This window comes from Protopterus annectens, chromosome 4.part0 (assembly GCF_019279795.1).
Source record: "Protopterus annectens isolate FY-2018-M chromosome 4.part0, PAN1.0, whole genome shotgun sequence".
Classification (NCBI taxonomy): Eukaryota; Metazoa; Chordata; order Ceratodontiformes; family Protopteridae; genus Protopterus; species Protopterus annectens.
The window spans coordinates 1,944,398,279-1,944,413,936 of record NC_056733.1 but is presented as its reverse complement, the minus strand read 5'-3'; positions in this window follow the sequence as shown (position 1 = coordinate 1,944,413,936).

The following is a 15,658-nucleotide window of genomic DNA, read 5'->3' as shown; positions in this document are numbered from 1 at the left end:
TGTGTACATGTTGTAAATGGCCACATGGCAGATAGATTTGTGCATTACAATTCCTGATAAATAATAATAGTCTCACCTGCAACGGGCTGCTGTCAAAGCGGAATGCCAGAGGTACCTAAATAGGAGGAACACAGCAGTATGAGCATTATCCACACCTGTATAATGGCTACAGGGTGCAATGTGCATAACACATACACCAGTACATTAGACTATACTATGGTGTATGCACATGTGTGCATACACAGAGTAACATACTATAGTATGCGGCATGTGTGTATACATGCCTTGCATATGATGTTACATTACATATTGTACACTGACACATGCAGCTATATGGAATATAGTTGTTATAGGTGCAGTACTGACTTACCAGGCAACTCCAGGCTCAGTGGTTGAGAGACACCCACCGCCACAATATCGGCTAAGGCTTGTGGATGTGGTTCTGCAGGTGTCCCCAGATTGGCCAGTAGCTCCTCGGTATGTGTGAGTGGGGGCTGGGTTGGTGGTCCACCACCTGTTGCACCTTGTTCCCTGATGACTGCATTTGTACAGTGTTTTGTCCATCTAATGAGGTCTGTACAGTGTCTGCGCACCTGCTGGCATGTGCGGTTGTGGCCACCAACATCATTAACCCTCCTGCGAAGTTCCATCCACAGGGCATCCTGCTGCTGTGCATCCTGTGGCACATAGCTGAACAGGATATCATGATTGTTGAGTAGGTATGGGATGAGGACCTCATCCTCCAAGCAGGTAAAAGTGGGTAGCCTTGCACATGGCATACCTGGAAGACATAATGATGGAGACAGGTCACAGTAACTCACAGAGACATACAGAGCTACAGCTGAACATACATGTGCATCAAATTTATTAAGTTTAAGTAGTTGTATTTGCAAACCTACATGACACTGACATGTTTGTATCACACACATGTGACACTCAATGGTGAGTGGATATTATCACCATACATGTGTCTGTCACCCGATTACATTGCTCATACTCCATGTGGATGCTGTCTTGTTGTGGGCATGTCTGCTTGCCTGTACTGGTGTTCCTACCTATCAGCACATGGCTGGATGTGTCCACATTAATGCAGTCGACCTTGATGCTGTGTATATGTCACATATAAGGACTTACACTGCCTTAACAGACATGACCTGTGACCCTGCAGACTTGCTCACATAAGGTTTTACATTTATGTGTTCTGCCATATACATCTACACGGCACTGTACAGCAATTCAACATCCTGCCATGTATCACCTGTGTTGCACATGTGATACACATGGGACACTGGCTAGCCAGATGGTATTTGCAAGGATGGATATCAACTATAGCATGTACAGTCAAAGTCAACTAGTAGGCTATATGCCATTGCCATGTATGAATCTAGGATGAAAAGTTACCTGGCAGTAGCCGACAGGCGGGTCTGTGGGGCCAGGTGGAGCAGTGCCACATTACTGATCCACAGGGTTAATGATACATTTACCATGCGGTCATCACACCATGTCTGAGAGGGGAGCGATGTGCAGCTTTGACAGACAGGAATGCATAGTATGGCAGGACTATGTAAGGTGTATGGGACAAGCATCTGCCAGCATGTGGAAGGTGGATGTCCATGAAGTGTGTGTTCGAGATCAGGATGTGTACGTGTAGCATGTCCAACATCACTGGGTTGGACATGGCTTTATTCAGGGTAGGCATCATGCTACATAGTGGAGATGGGGAATGGGAAGGCTGGTGTAGGCCACCTGCATATAGCCAATACCCCTTAAAGGAAATATGTGATCTGATATGGGTCACTTGAGTGTTGTGTATGGCTGGACAATGATCTCTAAATTCATGGATGGCATCCTGTCATTATTAGGGTTGCCACATATAACTACCTGACAGGTGTGGTGATGTAGCTATCACAGGAAAGACAACTGCCCAGCTGCAACCCTTACACACAAGTGTCCATTATGTTGACCACTGCCTAGGTGATAGTTCATGGGTACAGGGTTATTAACATAGGGGTGACAATGCAATATGTAGCTGTCAGATTGTGGCCATATGTCACACACACTTCACCCACAAAGCCCCTTCTGTATGTTGTCCAGAACGCTCCTGAGTCAGCTATTGCTCCTAGGTCATAGTAATTTGCATACTTCAATAGGCAGATGCCTTCTGTTTGTCTGTGAAATATGGACTACAATGAGGTGGAATAAAATTCATTAACCCTGACATACTGTAGTTGCCACTGGTGTGATGAGCATGTATTATTCAGACACCTTTTGTAGTGTTGGTTCCACCAGCAGTCCCATTGCAAAACACTCCTGTGACATAGGAATTTACATCTAGTATACCGAGTGTAGGTGGTACACAGTATGGGTGATGATGTCCTATGACTTGGCAAGGTTATGATATGCAGTGTGACATCAACCTTACTGTCATCTACATCTGTACTGCTGACATCAATTATTTGATCAAGGTTTATGGCCTTCCAGACCAGACTCAGCAGGGTAGTAGTCCAGTACTTCCCATTATCAGTGGTGTCTCCCCCTTTGTGGGTTGTGATACCTGTTGGTGTGCACCATTCAGTGTGTACACAACCTGACATGGAGCTATGTTTTACATAAACACACAAAGACATACTCGGAGGCTTTGATCAAAAATCTACCAAAACAGCAGAGGCCACCAAAGCAGACACCCAAACAACTACCACCTCAGAACACAACACCTGCATCACATAGACCACACAGTCAGAGTGTCAAGCAGTCACAGCCCTTAAGGCCAAACACTATGCCAGACACACTAGTCATTGGTGACTCCATAGTCAGACACACTGACGTCCCGCTCACCAGACTGAGTAAGGAGAAGGTCACAGTAAGCTGCCTGTGGTGCTAGAATCCGCCACATAGCATGCACTCAGGTCTCTCAACAGCAGGTACAAGTGCGACTCAATCATTGTCCACGCTGGTGTAAATGACCTGAGACCTCCCTGGACTACATGAAAAGAGACATAGAGGAGCTCTCTGATTATGTAGCCCAGGCAGGTATGACCTGACCTTGAGCAGTATCCTACCTTCACCAAGAATGATGCCACAATACAGAGATAAGATGATCAGCTTTAACAATTGGCTTAAACTCTGTTGTCATTCAAAGGGGATCTAATGTCTGTCTGCCTGGGATGACATGCTGGACAAGCCACGCTGCAAGGGACGGCTTGCACTTGTCACCACTGGGATTCCGTTTTGGCAAAGGCTCTTGCCACCCCCATAGTGCCTTTTTTAGGCAAGGCTCAAATTCTAAACCTACCACCCTAGAACAAAACAAAGAAAAAAAACTAAGGGTAATGCTGCTCAATGCCAGAAGTCTCAACCTCAAGATGCACTTTTCGAGGCCCTTCTCAGTATGGAGAACATCGATGTCTGTGCTGTGACAGAAACCTGGTTCAAGGCTCTTGAGAGCACCCCAGCACTATCAGGTTTTACCTCATATCATGCGTTCCGCCACAAAACCGGACAATACCAAGAAAGGAGGAGGTATCCATATTCATCAAGGACACCCACACCTCAAGATTGGTGGCATCCCGGCATCTATCGGAAACCATCCAGGTGCAAGTAACCATAGGCAAGGCTGCTCTGCAAATTGTAGCATGTTACAGGCCACCTCGCAAACTCAGGAACCTCACATGGCCTTCCTGAAAACACTGGAGGGATAAATGTATCTCGAACACCATCATACTAGGTGACTTCAACTACCCTAATATAGACTGGGAACACTACTCAAGCCCAAACACTCTAGCCCAAAAGTTCCTGGAATTCATAAACTCAAATGCCATGGAACAACTAGTCACCATCCCCACAAGAGGAGAGAACATACTTGATCTCATCATCACGAACATGGGAGCACAATGTTCAACGCCAGAAGTATACCCCTCACTGGTGAGATCTGATCACAAACTAATCTCGCTGGAGGTCCTCATCCCCCCCCCCCCCGAAATGAAAAAGACCACAGTAAAGAACTCTCGAAAGCCGACTTCACACTTCTAAAGACTAGTGTGGTCTCCTTTAAGGCCCCTGAGCCGGCGGTTAACATTTCTCAAACCGCTGAATCACTTAAAAATGCCTTCTACCAGCACCTGCAGGGCTGCATGGATCAGGCAATCCCAAGCAAAACAAAGACTCTTTGTACCAAAGGCAAGCATCCAGTCTGGTGGACCCCAGCCATAAACAAACTCTACAATAAAAGGAGAAAGCTACTACAAGATAGAGCAAAATCCTTAAAAGGTAAGACACCGCTGATCACTATAAGTAAAAAGCTAAGAGCTCTCATAAAATCATCCAAAGCTAATTTTGAGAAAAAATAGCTAAGGACTCTAAAGACAACCATAAAGCATTCTTTAGCTATGTCAGAAACCTAGGAGGAAACTCCCAGATATGCTCAGAATTAGTTCAAAATGATGTGAAGATTACTGATCCTACAGACATTGCCAACATACTGGCTGACAGGTTCAGTGCAAACTTCTCCCACCCTCCCGCCTAAAGAAGAGATATCTATACCAAATGATTGTAGCCCCCAAACATCTCCAACGCTCAGGTGAGAACTGCTCTCCAAGGCAAAGAACACAGCATCCATGGGACCTGATGGTGTCCCGGCTGTGTGCTCCATGAACTCAATGAGGAATTAAACCCACAGTTAGGACAGCTGTTTAATCTTAGTCTCACCTCCGGATATACCCAGGGAGTGGCACAGCGACTGTGGTCCCACTCCACAAAGGCGGTGCCTCCACCGACCCTGGAAATTACTGTCCCATTAGCTTGACAAGCCTGATCTGCAAAGCCATGGAAAGGATCATAATGGATCTCATAAATAAAGACATAGGAATTTGCAGACTTTGGATCCAACCCAGTTTGGCTTTGTCAAAGGCAGATCAGGCCTTTTAAACTTGGTTGACTTTTTGAAACAGTCACCAAGGCCATTGACGAGGGAAAGGCAGTCCATACAGCCTACCTAGACCTGGCGAAGGCTTTCGATACAATACCCCACTGGTATCATTGAAAAACACATGAACTTAAATGTAAACCCATACATTACAAGATGGGTTGCAAACTGGCTGAGTGACAGAACCCACAGGGTCAGAGTTGCTGGCGCCATGTCAGACTCTAAGCCTGTCACAAGTGGTGTCCCACAGGGCTCAGTCCTGGGCCTCTTGTTTGGCATCTACTTTTCTGAAGTACAAGCAAACACAGGAGGATTATGGCTGACAAAGTTTGCAGATGACTGCAAACTGGGCGCCGTAGTTGAGAACACATCCGACACAGATATCCTTCAGAAGGGTCTCACACGAACGGATAACTGGTGCCAGAGCCATCGCCTCAAGTTAAATCCCAAGAAATGCATAGTCATACCCTTGGAAAATAAGGTTACCCTAGCTACCATATAAGTGGCAATCCCTGAACACAGAAGAAGTTATTAGGGACCTGGGAACCCAGGTTGACAGTACTTCATTCGACACTCATATTGCTAAAGTAGTTAGGAAGACCTTCTACATTGCCCACCTTATCATGAAGGGATTCACATCTAGATCATGGGAAGTCATAGTCTCCCTATACTCATCACTCATCAGACCAATGATCAGTACAATGCCCCATTCGAATGTATCTGACCCGACACTTGCAGCAGCTGGAGAGGCCACAAAGTTCCTCACCAAAAGGATAAAGGGTCTCAAAAATCTGTCTTATGCTGCACTGAAAGAACTCCAGTTATATTCAGTTGTGTACCGCTTGCTCAGAGGTGACCTATGCCTGACATACAAGGCCATGTCAAACCCAGATTTGATGAATATGCTTCATCTCAAAAATCTAGATCCCTCAGAGCCACAAGGGTCACTTAAACCTCGACACGGTTATAAATAGGACGTGCTGGAGGGATAGATTCATCACCCAAAGACTCCCTATGCTGTGGAACAAAATCACGGTTTATGTGAGGCAGAGCACCTCACTGGCCTTGTTCAAGAGGAATCTTGACCAATGGATGGGAGATCGCAGATACACCCCAGGGGTTACCTCAGTGTCACTGCTCGACAGAGGCACAGCTAAATAATGGGCATAGTTTCTCCAAACTAAGGGGTGGCGTAAGCCACAAAACTATGGGCTAGGCTTATAAATGCCCTCGGGCAGATAGCCTAGTATGAACCTATGAACCTATGAACCTCTGAACCTATGATGTGTACGTGGAGAGCATCTTGTTTTGCCATATGTGTATGATACAACCTGTGATGTGGACAGGTCCCATGCAGCCTGAGTGCAGCTTGTACCTGCATAGTTGTGCATACAGGGGCCATGTGGTGTGTGTATATATATATATATATATATATATATAGATAGATAGATATATGCTTGTGTACCCTATCTGGATTGCTTATTCATGCTCGGCACTTGTTCAGAACTTGTAAGCAATATGTAAGCTAATAATTACTATAGCACTCAGTCTTCCTCATTACCTAGAGGCAAACAGGTTTTGTACATACTTTTCTCACTTGCTTAGAGTAAAATAGCTCTTGTACTCACTTTCTTCACTTATCTAGGGGAAAGTAGTTCTATATTCAGGCATGTCCAAGAGTCAACTGCCAGTGTTCTCACCTGTCTATCTGATGAATCTCGACATCTTGAGGCAATGTGCACATTGCCTCATGTACACAGACATGCCTCTCCACCTACCACCCAACACTACAACCTGTGAGAGATGCACTCATCTAACCAAACTGGAGGTAAAGCTCTCTCCAACCAAGTCTGACCCTGACAGTCATGTGGAGAAGGTAAACATTCGCACCACACCACACTCATCACATAGTCTCACTGAATCTACCCCACCATTAACTGGGAAAACTACTCATGTACCAACTCATTAGCTCAACACTTTCTGGAATTCATAAACACCAATGCCCTGAATCAACATATCCACACACCCACCAGGGGCAACAATATCCTAGACCTTGGCATTACCAACATGAGTGACTGGTGCTCCACACATGGTCAACTCCTCGTTGATCCGATCTGACCATGAGCTGAACACCGTTGATATCCACATCCTGCTCCCACCACCCATTAAGGGAACCACAGTATAATATGTCTACAAAGCCAACTTCATGCTTCTTAAGACAGACATGGTGAATGTCATGACACCCATGCAGATGGACAATACTGTTACAACTGCTAAATCCTACACAAATGCACTCTATAAGCACTTACACGAGTGCATGGCTTGTGCTATCCCAAACAGAACAAAGACGCTATACTCCTAATTAAGGAAACCAGTCTGGGTGTCCCCTGCCATAAACAAACTGTACTACAGGAGGAAGACACTGTTGCAAATGAGAGTACAATCCCATGCATGGAGGAGCTCCCTGGTCAGCCTCAGTAAGAAGGTGAGATCCCTTATAAGATCCTCCAAAGTTATCTACGAAAACTAAACCATCACTAATTCCAACAAAAAACATAAAGCATTCTATAGCTATGTCACATATCTTGATGTCAACAACCAGATCTGCTCTGAGTTACAACACAAAGGCATGAACATTACAGAACCAACTGATATTGGCAACATCCTGGCAGATAGGTTCAGTGCTACCTTTCCCCCCTCCCTCTTAAAGCTGCACACTCTAAAGCCAATATGACAGCATCCATGGGACCAGACAACATCCCAGGCTGCGTTTTACATGAACTTCAGAATGTACTGGCTTCCCACCTATGCACCATGTTCAATAATAGCCTCACATCGAGCATAGTGCCCCCTGAATGGCGCACAGCAACAGTTATCCCACTCCACAAAGGTGGTACCACAATGGACCACGGGACCTATTGCCCTAAAGTCCTAACTAGCCTGGTCTGCAAGGCTGTGGAGCACATCATGGATCTCAGTCACGGAGACATTGGGTACCTACAAACCTTTGACCCCTCACAGTTTGGCATTGTTAAGGGCAGACCATGCATCCTAAACCTGGTAGACTTCTTAGAGACAGTTACCAAGGCATTAGATGAGGGTAAGGAGGTCCACACAGCCTACCTAGATCTCTCATAGGCTTTCAACATCATTCCTCCTTCTGGTATTATCAACATACCCATCCGCTGGAACATTAACCCCTATGTCATGTGATGGTTTGCAAAGTGGCTCATGGACAGAACCCACACAGTGGGAGTTGCTTACCCTAGGTCTGACTGTATACCAGTTACAAGTGGCGTCCCCCAGGGCTCAGTCCTAGGACCCTCATGTTCGGTATATACTTCTCTGATGTACAGACAAGCACAGGAGGGTTTTGGCTGAAAAGGTTTGCAGATGACTGCAAACTAGGGGACATAATTGTTTCCCCAGCTGTTACAGACACCCTCTGGAAGGGTCGCACTGAGATGGATACCTGGTGTCAATATCATGGCATCAAGCTGAATGCCTAAAAGTGCAAAGTCATCCCGTTTGGATATAACTAATTATTTTTATTTATTTATTTTATTTATTTTACATTTGTTGACCGGGCTAGTCTGGCTGGATACATGTCCATTTTCAGCAGAGGCCCGAGGAGAAAAGCTCCACTATATACTAGTAACTTACAATAAACAAAAAATATGAAAAACATATAAGCAAAAAAAGGAACATTTTCATGTAGTATAGTAACAATGCAGAGGCAGTTTAACAAGAACTAAACAGTAGTGAGGAATCATAATCCCATAACAATTGCAATAGTAGGACTGCTAAAAAATGAGGAAGAGAGAAAAATAGTAACAGATAAAGAGTCTATAAGTATTTACACTAATAACAAATTAGGATAAAACATGTAGTGCCGGGGCACTAGTTTTAGGATAGAGATTTGCACAGAAGTGATCAGCCTATAGGCTAAATAAAAGGAGAGATGAACAGGTTTCAGTGATATATCAAGTATAGGAGAATAGATAGTATAGGAAAATTAATAAGCAGGTGGGTTGCTAGGTGCACTACACTAGAGTGATAGAAGTAGTGATAGTGACACGGACTGTAGAGAGGGATTGTTTGCTGAGCTCAGTCAGGATTAGAGCAGGGACATAGCCAGTGGGATTGAAAATAGTTTCTTAGTTTTTTTTTGAAAAGGTGAGATGAGCCTAAAGAGGTCAGTTCTATGGGAAGTTTATTCCAGTATGAGCCAACAGCATTAGTAAATAAGGAGTCACCTGCTTTATTATGAGATTTGAGAGTAGCTACTAGAAGTTTGCTGGCTGAGCGAAGGGAAGTAAGATTTTTGTATGGAGGAATGAGGTTATTAAGTATGGGTGTATTAGAGGGGTAATGGAGAATTTTATAAATGATGACTGATTGATGTAGGAGAATTAGATTTTGAAGTTCAAGCCAGTTAAGGTTTTTGAGATTAAGACAATGGTGAGTACGGAATGGGGAACCTGTAGCAAACCTGGCAATACTGTGGTAGGCTGTGGCAAGTTTCTGAAGGTTAGCTTTTGAAATGTTGATAAATGAGGGAGAGGCATACAATAGTGTAGAGATGAGATGAGTTTGGGCAAGAGACACTCTGGTGGTTGCAGTAAGAAAGGGCTTAAGTCTATAGAGGGCACCTATCTTTTTATTAACAGCCTTGATGGTTAGATCAATGTGACAGTCAAAGTTTAGTTGATTGTCTATCGTAACGCCTAGTAGTTTAGTGGAACAATCAGGTTTAATAATAGTGCCATTGCCAGACACAATGGAAAAGGAGATAGGGGCAGATTTAAGAGTTGGGGTGAAAAGTAATAATTTGTTTTTTTTGGGATTAAGGAGGAGACAGATTTGTTGGAACCATTTTTCTGCTGCTGAAAAGACATTTTGGGTGGAAGAGTGAAGTTCTTCTGGAGATAAAGCAGAACAGATGAGAGTAGAATCATCAGCATACTGAATACAAGTGGATGTTGGGAGTGAGGTAGACAGGTTATTTATAAATATGGAGAAGAGGAGGGGACCTAAGATGGATCCTTGAGGGACACCGATAGTGACTGGGAGCTGAGAGGATAAATGGCTGTCCCAGAGGACTGCTTGTTTTCTATCTTTCAAATAAGAGTCAAACCACTGTAATGCCAAAGAGTCCAGAGAGAGAGATTTCAAAGTTTCTAGGAGAAGTTGATGGTTGACCATATCAAAGGCTTTTGAGAGGTCCAGGAATAAGGCAGAGGAGAAAAGGTTATTATTGCGATTTTTGTTGATGATGTCTGTGAAGGAGAGAAGGGCAGTGGAAGTGCTATGGTAGGGCCTAAAACCATGTTGGGAGTCTACGAGTAGGCTGTTTTGCAAAAGATGATGTAAGAGTTGATGGTGTATACAACGTTCCATAATTTTAGATAGTGGAGATAGTAGGGCTATAGGCCGGAAATTAGAAAGTTCATTAGTGTTACCTCCTTTATGCAGTGGAATGATATGGGAGACTTTCCAGCAGGATGGAATAGTAGATTCAGTTATTGTTCTGTTAATTAAGATGGAGACTGGGTAAGCTAGTTCTGCTGCTGCTAGTTGCAGATATTCAGCTGGTAGTTTGTCAGCTGAAGGGGTGCATGGTTTAAGTTTAGAGAGTAACTTACGTATGTGGGTTGTGGAGACTGTACTAAATTTGAGAGTGGGGGTGTTATTTTGAGGAGAGGTCTTTTGAAGGGAAGGGAGGGGAGTCATGGTGTTTGCAAGAGAGGTGACAGTTTCAGAGAAGAAGTTGTTGAATGTATTGGCTATTATATTGGGTGGGGTCTGAGCTAAGATAGCTGGTGTAGGTGTTTTGGTATTCCCTGGATGGAGCAGTTTATTGATTCCTGACCAGAATTTTTTGGGGTTGTGATTTTGGTTTTGTTGATATTGAAGGTAATAATTTTTTTTATCAAGATAGGTGAGTTTTTTGTAGTATTTCTAAGGTGTTTGAAGTTTTGATGGTCAGTTGGGTCTTTAGTGGTTCTCCATTTTGTCCATAGTTTATTCCTAGCTAGCATTGTTTGTTTGGTCTGTTTGGAAAGCCAAGGGGCGGCTTTGGATCCAATTCTAATTAAGTGAGAGGGGGCATGACATTGGAGAATTTGTAGGAAAGTGTTATTGAAATGGGCAACTGCTTCATCAAGTGGGAGGTGTTTTAGAGCTGACCAGTTACATTCTTTGAGTTCATTAAGGAAAGTAGGCAGGTTAAAGTTTCTTTTGTTACATACAGTACGATAAGTAGCCTGTTTGAGATTGTTCTTTTTTTGTTTAGTGATGTAGGTGAGGAGATGGTCACTGATATTGTCTGGGAGTATTCCGCTTTCATATGAGAGGGGATTGTTGTTGATCAATATCCAGTCCAGGATGGCTTGTTTATTGGTTGATTTGTGAATTCTAGTAGGGGAGTTTATGGTTTGTTGAAAGTTAAAGAGATTGAGGTGAAAGGTAGGTTTGGGAGAGATGTAGGAGTTCCAATCAATATTAAAGTCTCCTAAGATTATGGTTTCTTGAGGAAAGGTACAGGAGACCCCAGCTAAGAATATTTTCAAGTGTGTTTAAGTTATTGCCTGGTGGGATATAGGAACATATTATATAAATGGCTTTGCTCTTATTTACTTGGAGTTTGCTACAGAGTATTTCAGCATTGGCTGGGGAGGGAGGCAGGGAGTCAATTAAGGCCACCTGTAGTTGGGATTTGTATAGTAAGGCCACTCCCCCACCCTCTTTGTTAAGACGATCTTGCCTTAAAGTGCTATAGCCAGGAGGAGTAATTTCATTGTCTTTGGTCCCTGGTTTGAGCCATGTTTCAGTGAGACAGAGGATATCAAATGCATAGAGGTCAATTAAAGCATGGAGTTGTGTGATTTTATTGTTGATGCTACGAATATTTAGGTGTGCTATAGAAAGGGAGTTAGAAGAGAAAGGTGAACTGAAGTTGTTAGCAGTTTGGTTAGAAAGGGTGAGGCTGAGAGGATTATTGGGGCCAGGGTTGGGGTGGATGTCCCCGTGTAACAGTAAAAGTGTTTGTGAGATTGGAAATATTTTAGAGTTTTTGGAGGGCATTAGATAAAACTTTCTAGTGGTTTGAAACCTGTTATGGTGTAATTTGTGGAAGAGAGGGGGAAGGTAGGGACAGTATGATAGGATATTAGTACAGATTTGTTCAGTTAGAGGAAGGATAGAGGTTGTGTGTTTAGTTAAAGTAGGAGATCTGCTAAGTGTAAAATACTCGTAGGAAGTTAGAATATAGTTTAAAAGAAGGATGTTGAGGAGTAGCAGAAGATAAAGTAGTTTAAGGCTTAAAGGCATATTTTTAGTGAGGTGAGGTTAGCAAGGTTGGAAATTGGAGGAGTAGGATGGTGGAGAGTGGGGTGTGGCAATTAGATAGGAGTATGGAGAGTGGGGTGTGGCAGTAAGATAGGAGTAAAGAGTTAACAAGTGTGAGTGAGGCAGGAAATGAGATAAGATGTGAGTGAATTGGAGGTGTGGCAGAGGAAATATAAGGGTAGGGACCCAGGGGGTGGGTGGGATATGGGGGTAGGGAGGGGAGCGGAGTGAGCCCGCAGGGCGAACAGAGCGGGAAGAACCAGAGAGGGGACCAGTGGCAGTAAAACAATCAGAGAAGAAGAGAGAAGCACTGTGTCCTGCAGGGTAAGAGTGAATTATAGGGTAAAGTATAGGGAGGAATATGGTGGGTTTGGGGAGATAATATAATTGTATGGTAGCTAAGTGAGTTAGCAGAGTTGGGTGCAGTATATTAATATAGAGGGTTAAGACTAGGGGATAACAGGAGGCAAAGTTGTACTGTGTGGATAAGGTAAATAATTAGTTTTCTAATCGATAGGGTGCCACCTAGTGGCTGTGTCCAGGAATAGCGACTGACAGAGCAAGCAGAGAGCTCACCAAAGTGTTGTGTCAAGGTAGAGGAGAGAGTTGCCTCAAGGACAGAGATGAAGAAGGAGAGTAAGAGAGGGTCACTTAACTGCTACTGGAGGGGGGGTAGGCTGCTGGTTAACTTGGGAGGGAAGTCAAATCACCTGGAGAGTAAAGATTAAAAAATACAATAGTAGGACATACTTTTCAAAAAGGACTATTCAGGGTAGAAAGTCTTTATGGGGAGGACGTATAAATCCTATTCATGACTTTGTTCTTTAATATGGATTCCATGGGGCTTCTTAAGCCTGGGTAAAGTCAGGAACTCAGGTGTACACAGCTGGCAACATATAAGGAAGAGAGAGAAGACAAAATAAGTATATTAAGCAGTCAAGGATGTAGATAACAGACAACCAAAAATAATACCAGAGACTCTAAAACAAGGTCAGAACAGTGACTAACCCTTTACCACAGTGTAAACAGGCTTATCAGAGAGGGAAATAAAACACAGAGCAGGGTAATACAGACAGACTATAGTTATTTACAATAATGTCTGTTAAAGCTGAAAAAATAAAATCAAACTATGCAACTAATTTCACCTTTATGCCTTATGGTTCATAGGAGGACTACTTACACCAATTAGGTAACAGTAGTTAAAACAACAGCATCAGGAAGTTACAGTTATTAGAAGAATTAGGCAATAATAACATAGGTTAGCATTTGTATAGACCAGCAAGGTTGACTAATAAGTAATTACAAACACTATTACCTTGCTGTAGTGATGTTTAAAACAAGGGTAAAGATCCCACACGTAATGCAAAAGCGTTGACAAAAGAAACCATCACAGAACAGTGATCTTAAAAAGCACAGCCCAAAGACAGCTATTAGTGGATACCTGTACTACTTATTATGTACAATACAAGCATTATAAAGGATTCTGAGAGAATTCACCTTTGGTATTACTGCTGCCTCATATTATCAGGCCATAAACACTTTCACTGTTAACGTAGGAGGCAATAAGGGTGCTAGAAAAGTTTTACTGGTATTATCCAATACGCGTGAAAGAAACAGTGTAAAAACAGTTAATCAGCTTAACTATTATATTGTGACACCACATCCAGCCTTAGAATACTAGTACTGTGTAGTTGGGGACCACGTGGACGCGACGATAAGTGGCGTTATTTACACAGCTTGAGAAAGTTGATGCTGTAATAAACAGAGTAAATATGCACTGACCGCTATAGTTGCTGCCTGATTAAGAGTTGTATTGCAAGCATAAACGCTGTAGGTGACTAAAAGCGGCTTAGCTCCACATAAGCGACCAACAGAGAAAACACAGGCAGAGCCACATAAGCAGCAGTCAAGGGTTAACCGGCTTTATTCTATCCCGGTTTAAAGGTGCGCCACGTGGTTCCCAGCGTCGCAGTAGTGCAAAAACGGAACTGTATTACGGCTTACAGAGCCAGTACATTTGAGACCATTAAGCAATGCAAAAAAATATAGCTTACTAACAGTGAATACATCAGCGTTGTAAGTGGAGTAAACAACATAAAAAATCACAAAAATGAAAGCCACAGAGTACTCACGTTAGGATATTCACTTCGAGCCTGAAGATACGCAGCAGCCCAAGGGGATAGTACATAGGGATGGATTGGCTTAAAGAAGGGTATATTTGTAGGATGCGACCGGAAATGGAACCGAGAGGGAGGGGAAGGGGTGGGCAGGGATAGTAGAGAGCAAAAGGCGAGTAACAGCGATCGCGAGTTCTTGGGCTGGGAAACTAATAGAGTTCAAGGGTAAATGAGGTGATTAGAGTTAGTAAGAGATAGGAAAGAGAGAAGGACTGGGGCAAAGTAGGTATAGTAGGAAGAGAGTGATCTAGAGTAGGAAAGAGAAGAAATAGTAGGAAGAGAGTGATCTAGAGTAGGAAAGAGTAGAAATAATAGTATAATAAGAGGAGATTACTGTTGGTAAAGGGTAGGAAATGGAGAAGGGAAAAGGAGTAATGTAGGAATTATAGGAAGACAGTGACCTAGAGTAGTAAAGAGAGGAAATATTCAAGAAGAACCAGAGAGGGGACCAGTGGCAGTAAAACAATCAGAGAAGGAGAGAGAAGCACTGTGTCCTGCAGGGTAAGAGTGAATTATAGGGTAAAGTATAGGGAGGAATATGGTGGGTTTGGGGAGATAATATAATTGTATGGTAGCTAAGTGAGTTAGCAGAGTTGGGTGCAGTATATTAATATAGAGGGGTTAAGACTAGGGGATAACAGGAGGCAAAGTTGTACTGTGTGGATAAGGTAAATAATTAGTTTTCTAATCGATAGGGTGCCACCTAGTGGCCGTGTCCAGGAATAGCGAGAGACAGAGCAAGCAGAGAGCTCACCAAAGTGTTGTGTCAAGGTAGAGGAGAGAGTTGCCTCAAGGACAGAGATGAAGAAGGAGAGTAAGAGAGGGTCACTTAACTGCTACTGGAGGGGGGGGGGTAGGCTGCTGGTTAACTTGGGAGGGAAGTCAAATCACCTGGAGAGTAAAGATTAAAAAATACAATAGTAGGACATACTTTTCAAAAAGGACTATTCAGGGTAGAAAGTCTTTATGGGGAGGACGTATAAATCCTATTCAGGACTTTGTTCTTTAATATGGATTCCACGGGGCTTCTTAAGCCTGGGTAAAGTCAGGAACTCAGGTGTACACAGCTGGTAATTTTCAAAAAGGACTATTCAGGGTAGAAAGTCTTTATGGGGAGGACGTATAAATCCTATTCAGGACTTTGTTCTTTAATATGGATTCCACGGGGCTTCTTAAGCCTGGGTAAAGTCAGGAACTCAGGTGTACACAG